Source organism: Lutra lutra, chromosome 15, assembly GCF_902655055.1.
Source record: "Lutra lutra chromosome 15, mLutLut1.2, whole genome shotgun sequence".
In the NCBI taxonomy this organism is placed as follows: Eukaryota; Metazoa; Chordata; class Mammalia; order Carnivora; family Mustelidae; genus Lutra; species Lutra lutra.
The window spans coordinates 15,077,851-15,090,971 of record NC_062292.1 but is presented as its reverse complement, the minus strand read 5'-3'; the positions used below and the strand labels follow the sequence as shown (position 1 = coordinate 15,090,971).

Below are 13,121 nucleotides of genomic sequence, written 5' to 3'. Positions count from 1 at the left end.
AATCTTCCACTGCTCCTATCTTCCTCAGTTTTCCTCGTAGCACTTAACTGCTCAAATCTTTCCTTTCAGAAGAAATACTATCTCAAGCTACATTCTGTCCAGTCATCATCTCTCTCTCATCACACTGCATTTCCTTTTTAGGCTTGATTAAATAAGTTGCCATCCTCCTTTTAATCAATTATCCCCCTCCCCAAAACTTGAAAGTTCTTCCTATAAATGAAGTCTGTCTCTCTGAATCATGAAGACAATAAAACCTATTATTTGAATCCATACTTTGTTTTTTTATGATTTTTTAATAATATTTCAGCTAAATGAAGACTTAAAATTATTTTACAATTTGACATGAATCTAATTACGAGCTTGTCTCTCTCACTCTCAACCTCTCACAGCGTCGGTTCCATGAGGAAGGAATGCTATCTGGTTAGTTGCGCTGGTGGTTGTAGTGGTTGTTACTTTGGTTTGTTGGTTCAGTTTGTTTTAGAGTCTACTGTAGTAGTTAGTACTAGGTGAAATATATTTTCCATCTTCTTATTTGCAACATTTCTGTGTCTATATGCTTTAGATGCTTTTCTTGCAAGCAGCACATGATTTTCTCTTGTTTTTATCCATTTTGAAAATCTAGACCTTACTTTTGAATTTTTATTGAGATATAATTCATATAAAATACACTAATTTTAGGTGTATAGTGCAATGAATTTTGAAAAATACATGCACCTCCCAGGCAACATCAAAATCACGGCACAAGGAACCTTCACATGAGAAGGTTTGCTTGTGCCACTTTCCAGTTACCTGCTTCCTAAGAGTCCAAGACACACTCCAACCCACTGATCTGTTTTCTGTCACCATACATTAAATATATGTGTTTTTAGAGCTTCATGTAACTGGAATTACATAATGTATACTCTTTCGTATCTGGCTTCTTTTGCTCAACATAATGTTTTTCTTTTTTTTCTTTTTTTAAAGATCTTATTTATTTGACAGAGAGAGATCAGAAGTAGGCAGAGAGGCCGGCAGAGAGAGAAGGGGAAGCAGGCTCCCTGCTGAGCAGAGAGCCCGATGCAGGGCTCAATCCCAGGACCCTGAGATCATGACCTGAGCCGAAGGCAGAGGCTTAACCCACTGAGCCACCCACGTGCCCCAAGATAATGTTTTTGATACTCACCCTTATGGTCCTTGTATTTACTTATCTTTTAACTTTTTAGTAGTATGGCTCTGCATGGATATACAATTGGGTTTATCCATTTTCTTATTGATTGACATTTGTATTGTTTCCTGTTTGGAACTTTTATGAATAAAGCTATATTTTTGCAGACAAGCTTTTGCATGAACATATGTTTTCATTTCTCCTATAAAATACATATAAGTGAAATTACTGCATCAAATAGTAAATGAATGCTTATATTTTTAAGAAATGCCCAAAATCTTTCCCAAAGTGGTTGTGTATTTTTCAGTGCATGAGTGTTTGATTTGATTTGATTTGCATATTACACCAGTACTTTTTGGCAGTCTCTAATTTATGCCATTCTACTTGGTGTGAATGTTAGCTCATGGTGGATTTAATTTGAATTTCTCTGATGACTAATATGTTGGCCATTTTTGGTGGGCTTATTACCTAGTTGTATGCCTCCTTTTGTGACATGTCTCAAAGTATTTTGCCTGTTTTTTTACTGAGTTGTTGGTCTTCTTCCTACGATTGCTCATATATTTTGGACACAAAGCCTTTGTCAGATACATGTTTTGCCGACATTTTCCCCAAAGGTGTTGTTTGTCTTTTCAACTTCTTTTTTTTTTTTTTTTTTAAGATTTTATTTATTTAGTTGACAGACAGAGACCACAAGTAGGCAGAGAGGCAGGCAGAGAGAGAGGAAGAAGCAGGCTCCCTGCTGAGCAGAGAGCCCGATGCGGGGCTCGATCCCAGGACCCCAGGATCATGACCTGAGCCGAAAGCAGAGGCTTTAACCCACTGAGCCACCCAGGCGCCCCGTCTTTTCAACTTCTTAATGCTGTCTTTTAAAAAGCATAAACTTTTGATTTTGATAGAGTCAATTCAATTTTCTCTTTCATAAGTCATGGTTTTTTCAGTCTTAGCTAAGAATGCTATATTCATCCGTACCTATTTCCTTTTCTGCACACTATTGTAAGTGGATTTTTAAACTTTTTAGTTTCTAGTATTATGTTGCTTGTATAAAGAAATCAATTTATTTTTATAAAATGACGTTGTATCTTGCAGACTTGCTAACCTGTCTTGTATTGGCTAGGATTGCCATAACAAAGCATCACAAAGTGGATAGCTTAAACAACAGAAACTTCTTAAAGTTAGAAGTCCAAAATCAATGTGTTGTCAGGATTGAACCCCTCTGAAGGCTATAAAGGAAGAATCAGTTCCAGGCCTTTCTTTTTGGCTTGTCTTCATGCTCACATGGCATTTTCCCTATATGCATGGCAACTCCAAATTCCCCTTTCTAGGGGATTCAGTCAGATAAGATTAGAGCCCGCCTTCCTTCAGGCTGCTATTATCAATGACCATAGACTGGATGGCTTCAATGACAGAAATTTATTTCTCACAATTCTGAATCCTGGGAAGTTTGGAATCAGGTGTGCCAGCATGTTTAGGCTCCGGCGAAAGATCTTTTCCTCACCAGATGGCCGTCTTCTTGCCTCATTACACGGCAGAGCAGAGAGAAAGAGGAAGTTCTCCGATATGTCTTCTTATAAAGGCGCTAATACCATGCATAAAGGTCCCACCCTCATGACCTGATCACCTCTCAACGGCTCAACTCCAGATGCCATCACACTGAGGGGTTAGAATGTCAACATATTAATTTGGGGAGGCCAGAAACATTCAGTCTACAACAGGACCCAAACTGATGACCTCATTTTAACTCTGTAAAGACCCTTTCTCGAAATAAAGTCACAATCTGGGGTACTGGGAATTAGGATTTCAACATTTGAATTGGCAAGTGGGGTGCAAGTTAACTTAGAACATCTCTTAACAGTTCTAGTAGCTTTTCTGTACATTACTATTTTCTACAGGTGTTCTCTGTGAATCAACATAGTTTTACTTATTCATTTCTGGTCTACATGCTTTCTATTTATTTTTCTCCCCTTCCTTAGCCCACTGGTTATGATCTCAAGTATGATGTCGGGTGGATATGAGAGTGGAATTCTTTTTTGTCTTTCTGATTTCAGAGGAAAACATGCAGTCTTTTACCATTACGTGTGATGATAGCTGTACATTTTTATAGATGCCCTTTATCAGACTGAGGAAGTTTCTTTCTGTTTCAGTTTGTTGACAGTTTTTATCATGGTTAAGTATTAGATTTTATAAAATTCTTTTGCTGTTCTTATTGAGATGATCCTGTGGTAGTTCTCCTTTTTTCAGATATTGTGGGGGTTATGTTGTTTGATTTTCAAATGGTAAAATAACCTTGGATTATGTTATATGTGCCACTTGGTTATGGTGTGCTATTGTTTTCTATATTGATGAATATTGCTAATATTTCTCAAAGACTTTTGTAACTATGTATAGGAGAGATATTGGCTCATAGTTTTCCTTCTTGTTATATCATTTTTTAAAAGATTTTATTTTTAAGTAATCTCTATACCCAATGTGGGACCCAAACTTACACCCCCGGGATCAAGAGTTGCTCTGCTATCCCAACTGAGTCAGCCAGGTGCCCCTATCTTGTCATATCATTAAGCATGATTAAAACTGGCCTGGTTGGGTTCTTGGGTGGCTCAGTCATTAAGCATCTGCCTTCAGTTCAGGTCATGATCCCTGGGTCCTGGGATTATGCCCAAAACTGGGCTCCCTGCTCAGCGGGAAGCCTGCTTCTCCCTCTCCCACTCCCCCTGCTTGTGTTCCCTCTCTCGCTGTGTCTCTCTCAAATAAATAAATAAATAAAACCTTAAAAAAAAAAAAACTGGCTTTTTTTTTGGAAGTTTGGATCCCTGGTTTTGCGATCAAGTTAAATCTGGCCCCATGAAATTAGTTGAGAAACATTTCCTCCTCATTCCTATCAGGAAGAGTTTATATAGAATTGGTATTATTTATTCTTTCATGCTTGGGCCTGGAATTTTGTCTATGCAGGTTTCTAATTAGGAATTAAAATTTTTAATTGAAAAGAGGTTTTTAAATTTTTACTTTATTCAATTTCCGTAGTTTGTGTCTTTTAAGGAATTTTTCTTTTTCATACAGGTTGGCAAAATTACTGAAACATAGTTTTTTGAAATTTTCTATTATCATTCCTTTAGTGGCCTTATTGTATGTAATTACCTTTTTCCTTTCATTTTGGATGCTAGTAATTTATGTTCTCTCCACCACCCTCAATCTCATCAATCTAGCTTGAATTTTATTGATATTACTGATCTTTTCAAAGAACCAGCTTTTGATTTGATTGATTTTTTTCTCTAATATTTGTCCATTTTCTGTTTCATTGATTTCTGCTTGTATCTTTATATTTACCTTAAATTTAATTTTCTTTTATTAGTTGCTTAAAGTGAGAGTTTAGACAACCGATTCTAGACCTTTCTTCTTTTGCTAACATAAGAATTTAAAGTTTGTGTTAACTTTGCATGATGACACAATTTTTTTCATTTAAATTCAATTAATTAACATATAGTATATTATTAGTTTCAGAGGTAGAGGTTAGTGATTCATCAGTCTTATTTAACACCCAGAGCTCATTAAATTACGTGTCCTCCGTAAAGCTCACTACCCAGTCACCCCATCCCCCCACCTGCCTCCCCTCTACCAATCCTCAGTTTGTTTCCTATAATTAAGAGTTTCTGGGACACCTGGGGAGCTCAGTGGGTTAAAGCCTCTGCCTTGAGCTCAGGTCATGATCCCAGAGTCCTGGGATCGAGCCCTGCATCCGACTCTCTGCTCTGCAGGGAGCCTGCTTCCTCCTCTCTCCCTGCCTTCCTCTCTGCCTACTTGTGATCTCTGTCTGTCAAATAAATAAATAAAATATTTAAATTTCTTATGGTTTGTCTCCCTCTCTGATTTCATCTTGCGCTAATTTCCTCTCCCTTCCCCTATCATATTCTGTTTTGTTTCTTAAATTCCACATATGAGTGAAAACATATGTTAATTGTCTTTCTCTGATTGGCTTATTTTGCTTAGCATAATACCATCTAGTTCCATCCATGTTGTTGCAAATGGCAAGATTTCATTTTTAATGGCTGAGTAATATCCCATTATATATACATATATGGAATATATATATTCCATCATATATATACACACATACATACAAACACATGCACACACACTTCTTCTTTATCCATTCATCTGTTAGTTGACATCTGGGCTCTTTCCATAGTTTGGCTGTTGTGGACATTGCTTCTCTAGATATTGGGGTGCACGTGCCCCTTTGGATCACTATATTTGTATCTTTGGGCAAATACCTAGTATTGCAATTGCTGGGTCATAGGATAGCTCTGTTTTCAGCTTTTTGAGGAACCTCCATACTGTTCTCCAGAGTGGCTGCACCAGCTTGCATTCCCACCAACAGTGCAGGAGGGTTCCCCTTTGTCCACATCTTTGTCAACATTTGTTGTTTCCTGACTTGTTAATTTTAGCCATTCTGACTGGTGTGAGGTGGTATCTCATTATGGTTTTGATTTGTATTTCCCTGATAATGAGTGACGTGGAACATTTTTTCATGTGTCTGTTGGCCATTTGTTTGTCTTCTTTGAAGAAATGAATGACACAATTTTTGTTTTGTCTTTTCATTTTCATTCAGTCCAAGTATTGTCTAATTTCCCTTATGATTTTGTATTTCACTTGTGGGTTATTTAGAAGTATATTGTTTATCAAATATTTATAGTTTTCTAGATATCTTTCCATTACAGATACAGAAACAACCAGCTTCTTAGTGGCAAGTCAGTTTTTTCACTGGATCCTTCCAAGTCTACTCTGAAGGAATCAATACCTACTCTAGATGTGGGGTTATCTTTTCTTTCTAAAGATCCTCTGTCAGGTTTCCTTTCTGAGAGCTAACAGAATACCAGGTTTAGAGTTATGGGATCTTGCATAAAATTGCCTTAGACCAGCGGACCCACTGAGAAATACGTACAAGATCATCAGATTGCTGGTTCTACAATATCCTGCCTATTTCCTGGAAGTAGCTGGTCCTATGCTGTTAGGGGTTGAATAGTGTCCTGCATTATTTCACATGTTGAAGTCCTATCCCTAGCCCCTCAGAATGTGACTTTGTTTGGAAACAGGGTTGTTTCAGATGTAATCAGTTAACATGAGGTTGTTAGGGTAAGCCCTAATCCAATAGGACAATGTCCTTATAAAAAAAGGGGATATTTGGACACAGAAGCCGAGATACAGGGAGAATGTCAAGGAAAGAATGGACCCGCCACAAACCAAGAGACGCCAAGGAGCACTGGCCAGCAACCTGAAACTGGGAGAGAGGCATGGAACAGGTTCTCCCTCCCAGCCCTCAGAAGGAACCAATCCTGCCAACGCTGTGATCTCAGACTTCAAGGCCCCAGAGCTGAGAGACAATAAATGTCTCTTGGTTTGAAGGCAGTTTCGGTGTTTTGTGACAGCAGCCCTAGGAAACTAACAGATACCATGTTGGAATTGCCTATTAAGGGGCTAGTTTAGGTATAGCCTGCGGTGGAGAAGCAGCCTCTGTAATGCACTATCTGTATTGAGCCAGGATAGCAAGTTGTGTCCTCAATAGCTAGAATATCCAGGTCCAGATTCCAAGGAATGGAACAAAAATTAGCCCTTCTCACTATCACTCCCAATAACCCATAGATGGTTCCCATTCTACTCGGGGCTCTACTAGATAAAGTGAGGTGTGGGGAACACCATTCCTTGTGGCACAAAAGGGTCCCATAAACTCTGAAGCTACTAACTGGTCTTGGGGGTTTTTTTATGCCATTGAACCAGCAGGCCAAGAAAGGAGCTACAATACTGGTGAGGCTAATCAACCCAGATTATTGTGAGAAACTAGGCTTGCTGATACATGAAAGGGGCAAGAAGAACATGTCTGTAACTCAGACATATAACTCACTGGAGCTATTCCTATGTGCCTTTATGTCTGATAATAGCAGTGAACAAATAAATGCAGCAAGGGCATAGTCCAGCAAGGGCAAGGCAACCAAAGGCCTGACCACTCTGAGATGAAGTTCTGGAATGCCCCACCAGGTGAATAAATTAATAAATAAAATAAAATAAATCGGTTGATGCTGGCCAAGGTTGGAGAAATCTAGAATGGATGGCAGAGCAGGGAGTTGAGGAATATCATTCATGGCCTTGGGACCAGCTGTGGCTTATTCTAGCAGGAACCACTGTGGCTTATTCTATTAATTCGTCTATAGCAAGTCTTTAGAGATGGTGGCCACCACTTGAAGGTACAATGACAGAGTAAACCCAATAGAGGGACAAATGGATCTGAGCAGGGCAAGGTATGGTTATAGCAAGTACTTTTAAGACAACCCCTTGGCGCACCTGTGAGTTCAACCACAGCTCTAATAGAGAGTTCTATGTGCTCTCAGACTCATTCTACCTCACGTGCAAGCTGCAGGTCACGCGACTTCCCTGATCCAGGGATTTCTCTGAAGCTAAGGGAGTCTGCTAACCCACCACACAAGCACAACCTGGAAATATAGGGATAATTATTGTTTCCGGGGACAATCCTCAGTGAACATGGTCAGGAGCCAGTGGATAGATGGCTCAGCATTTCATCTTTCACATTTGCCATTCTGAAAGATGGCAGAAAAATCAAGCCCTGGCACCTACAGTGACAACTAAAAAATCACACCCTTCCCCTGACTTTTCCTCTTTCCCTGTCTCACTCTCCCTAGTCCCCACTTTGCTTCCTGGAATTATCACCCAAATAAACTCCTTCCATCCTAGTCTTCTATCTTGGTCTCTGCTTCGAGGAGAATCCAAACTAAACAGGTGTCATATACATATGATTAATTATTTTCAGCAAATGAAAAATCCATCTCGGTTTCTCAGATGTTTCAAAAGCTTCTGTTAGGTAGATGGAACCTCAGCTACTTCATCTGTGAAATTAGAAGTGTGACCATCATACATTTGCCTGGTTCTGATAGTTTTAGATCAGGCATTTCTGGGAGATAAGTAAGGGTCATGCTTATTTTGTGCATATCTAGATTTCTTTTAACTACAGAGCCATGAATTTAATGCATTCTTTGGGACAAGAATTAACTTTCAGAACTTGATATGAGGGGATTTTTGATCCTGAGGAAAGAAAGCCTGAGGATAAATATTACATATTCAACATATTAGTATGATTTAAAAAATTGATTGCAAAAAATAAATATTCAACATCTTGGTATGTTTTAAGTACATTGATTACAAACCATAGGGGCACTACTCCGTGATCTGAACTGAATTAAAACACAAGCAAAAGAATCCTAAACTTTTAAAAAGCGTTTTCTCTTTCTACCACTAGGTGATTCCCTATACCTTAGAAAATCTTTAAAATAACTATACCGCATACCTTGACTCACTACGTCCTCTTGTCTATCTCCCCCAGTCCATTCTCTCTATTATCTGATGTTCTTGTTGACTCCCTTTTTAAGCTAACATTTGCTTGTTTAAAGTAGAGGGAAATGACAGAAAAAATAATGGCCCATAATTATTAACAAAATAATAAAATAACACATGCACACAATAAGAAATTCCAAACGTTCAAAAAAAGATGTGAAAGATGAATTTAAGAAACTAGAATGAACATTGGACATCCACTAGACTAAAATCCTCATTTTGTAGCTGAGAACAGTGAGATTAAGATAGTTCTGAAAATTCACACAAGTTACTGGCAAAAAGAAAAAAATGCAAATACAGAAAATAAACAGATAAAACCTCATCATTCTGGAATCAATTACCTTATAGAAATTAGAAACACATCTTATGACCCTTGCAATTATTATGAACAAAGTGAAATGATTTACATATTTTAAAAATTTCTTTGGCATTTCATTAAAAAAAAAAATAAATGCTTACCTGGTGCTTGTTTCTTCCAAACTATTAAAATCAGGTCCAAGTTTCCAAAAAGACAATGATACAGCCAAAAATAAATCTCCCAATTTGCAAGACAAGTTTGCAGAAGGAGATGACAGTATTTATCATCACGTGACTGAACTGAAGTTCAATTTGTCTCTAGCTCACTTGCAATAACAGTTTTGATCCAGGTGTTAGGTTAACCATGCAGTAAAGAGCATGATTCTCCTGATCTCTATAATCAGTGGGTTTGACACCTTGAAATAAAAGGTGAAGGAATTTTCTAAACCAGGAATAAAATGTTAATGTCCCTAAGAATATCATGGAAAATTTTCTAAAGAGCAAAAATTTTTTTAAGGTTTTATTTACTTATTTAACAGAAAGAGAGAGAGAGAGCACAAGCAGGGTGAGCAGTAGACAGAGGGAGAAGGAGAAATAGGCTCCCACTGAGCAGAGAGCTGGACACGGGGCTCAATCCCAGGACCCTGGGATCACGCCCTGAGTCGAAGGCAGACACTTAACCAACCGAGCCACCCAGATGCCCCTAAAATGCAAAATTTGAGGTTATATCTAGTTCTGATTTAATAGGTTTCAGAGGGAGTACAGAAATTCACATTATGAAACACCTCCGTGGTCAACCAGTAAAGTGAATGTACTTCCTGGTTTACTTCTATTGTGCTAGCATCCCTCTGGCTTAACATGTGTCCCAGAGTTGTTATTGTTATTGTTGTTGCTTTTAATGAGATATTATTACTAACAGGTGTGTTAGAATAAACCAGGATGGCTTTGGTAGATCCCTTTGTACTTCCATATTCTACCATGGTCTTCTCTAGGAGTGTGTGGTATATATGTGTAAACAGGGTTCAACATGTGACAGGAGGATAAACTTCAACTATCAGTGCTAACTCCTTTCACTTTTTTGAAAACTTTCTTGAGAGTGAACCAACTCCACCACTTTAAAGGTAGCATATAGGATGCTGGCTGGTAAAGAGTCGCTGGCTACAGATGGCCTTGGACAGCTTTGGGTCCCGGGATTGGGAGAAGTTTGTTGCTGCTGCCCCTAGTGGCCATCTGGGGTATGAGTCAGTTGTGCCTTGGTGCAGAGTCAGGCCTGGGAGATCATGGAGCCCTTAGGCTGCCAGGAGGCCAGTGGGTGGGATCACTGTGGAATGTAAGAAATAAGAAATTTGGTGAATGTGAGATAGATGTGGAAGTGGGGGTTAAGCATGCCTGCCAAAGCGCTTATATAGAATGGTGTGAATAATCCTGCTAAAATGGTTTTGTCATATACTAGATAGTGTAAATCTACGAGTCTTTATGTATTGTTTGGTAGTACTTCTTAAAGATTTTGCAGTGAGCCCTCTCAGCAGCAATGAACTCAAGAAACAAAAAGCAAACATGTGTTTAGTGAAAATATTAAATACACATTTCTCATTTTTCAATGATGTTTGCCCTAAAATGTTTGCCCATTTACTATCCACCATGAGACCTGTAGTAATGAAAACTAGAAAAAAAAAAAAAAAAAAAAGAATGTGCTGCAGAGGCCCTGGGATTTACTTTAAACGTGAGACATTATTTTAAGATCTTCTTGGACGATATGAAATATGAAGCAATAGCTGTTAATGTGTTTGGTTTAGTTAACAGAAGAATTCTACAGACAGCTAAATGACTCTTTTCTTATGGGCCAACAGATGCTTCAAATTACAAATTGGTTAAATTTCAGTAAGTGTTCAATTTTTTTCACAAAATTCGTGGAATTAAAGTAAAAAAAAAATCTGGCCATATTGTAAATACTCCTGTAAGTTCAATGAAAAACTTGAACTTCAAAGATAAAATAATTTGTTCTATGAGTATCACAAATGCAAATTCTGCATTCATTCTATCTTTTGTCAGTAAATTTCATGCAAAATAAGATGTCTATAGAGCAGAAATATTCCGTGAAGCTTTAAGAGGATGGTGGTTATTAAAAAACAAAATTTAGAAACAAGGAATTATTGAAGTTTATCCTAGAAAAGAAAGGAAAGAGTTGAATAAACAATGACAACTTGATCAATTTACAAGATATAATTTTGAAATTCTACAGTTGTGCCTTGAATATCCAGACTTGTGGAATAATCTTTTGATGAAGCTCGCTATTTTATTTCATAAAGGTATATTATTCTGTGCTACAATGGAAATAAGTCATAAAAGCTAACAATTTTGAAGCATTAACATTATATAAAATATTTTAAAGCATAAAGAGAGACAACTTACAAGTTTGTCTTATGAAAGTATTTGTTAAAGAAATCTACTCTGAAAAGAAGCAAACAGAAGTCATCTGTGAAAATACCTTGGCTGAAATACTTATACTTTTCAGAATAAAAAGAATAGAATTGAGAATTTTCTCCATTTAGCAGAATTTGTTCTAAACTTACCATTTGTTCTCAGTTGAAAATACTGTGGACTACAGAGGGGTGAATTGATAAGGAATGAGGCAATTTAATCTAAGATACAACTATAATAAGACATACTGAAAAAAAAATTCTTCAGAAATATCTCCGTATTTCTGGGTATTAGTAAATAAAAAAGCTAAGGAACTGGATGACATATATGAATATATACCAACAATACTGTCCTGCTTAGGCTACTTTTAATATTCTGATAATCAACATGAATGTTTCAAATTTTTATTTTAATATACATGGATATATGCATTTTTAAGAGAGAATTCTTTTTTTTTTAAAGATCCAACAATATTTTAAAAAACAATTTGTTGGCAAATATATGTTATAATTACACCATTTAAATAATTTTAGTTCCCCTTTTATTCTCAAAAATATCTTAACTGGGCAGCTAAGTTGTATAGTCACTCTATTTTAAACCCAAACTGGAGGTTAAATCATTCATGCCCTAAATTGGTGAGAATATTTTTTATTCTGGAATATTTTTAAATGGATTTGGATGGAGGTTCTTCTGTTTTTATTTTAGGGTATAGGACATGGAAAAAAAATACCTGAGAATATAACATTTTAAAGCTATCTCAGTTGATTCTCAGCAAAATATAACCCTACATATGAAGGTCACAGAGGTTTAGCTTGTTGAATCTCAGGGAGCAGTAAGGATAACCAGTGCAGCTAATGCCCAGGAGGGAGGGGTTTCTGGGACTTTCAGTGTTAAAACCGTTGACAGTCTCAGTCAAGCCTAACTTGGTGGTTTCCCAAAAGCTATTACAGCAATTCAGTCCCCCGTGTGTTTAGGTGAGGCCTAGCTGTCATGGGGAGAAGGAAAATCAGAAAAAACGAGCCTCTGAGCCATGGTTTCAGAAGGGGTACTCTTTCCCTTTAGTATATTACGAAATAAATAGACAGCAAATTTTGTGACTTCTTTATGTTCCAGTCCTCCCTTCTCACACCAGAAAATCCATAGAGAAATATCTTATGATGATTCCCTTCCTTTCCTTTTCTCCCCAGGGGAGCTCTGTCTTCGTCACACTACTAACCCTTCCTAATTTCTAGCTAACCTCCACACTGCACAGCCCTAAAACTGCTACTGCTTTGGAGAGGAAATGCAGTATTTGAACAGCATCTGAGGACTGCCTGACTTTACCAGAATCCAGTTCCCTCGGTATCCACCAAACAAAGCTGAATATTGAATCCTTAACGCCTACTTCACTGCCGGGTGCATAGTATGCTTTCAATAAATATATGTCGAATTTGCGAATGGTAGATCCCAAGGCCCCTGCTCCAATAGTGGAAATTCATCAGACTGTTCTCTCCCAGGTATCTGGGGGAAGAAAGACAACAGGAGAGGAGGGGAGAGAAACAGCTGGAGAATAACCACTTTGCTTTTGCCTCATCTAAAAGCTCAGTGGGGGGCACCTGGGTGACTCAGTGGGTTAAAGCCTCTGCCTTCGGTTCAGGTCATGATCCCCGGGTCCTGGGATAGAGCTCTGCAGCGGGCTCTCTGCTCAGCAGGGAGCCTGCTTCCCTTCCTCTCTCTCTGCCTGCCTCTCAGCCTACTTGTGATCTATCTCTCTCTCTCTCAAATAAATAAATAAAATCTTAAAAAAAACTCAGTGGATGAGGCAGAGTGCAAACGAACCACAGATAAACTGAGTAAAACTGTTTGTTCCTGTCTCCCTTGTCTC

At 37.9% G+C, this 13,121-nt stretch overlaps 1 long non-coding RNA gene across 1 annotated transcript in view; it reads left to right on the top strand.

Annotated features, from left to right (window-relative positions):
* The window catches only part of LOC125086151 (uncharacterized), a 39,744-nt gene that overhangs the window by 2,882 nt on the left and 23,741 nt on the right, over positions 1–13,121 (top strand). The gene's annotated exons all lie outside the window — the stretch shown is intronic.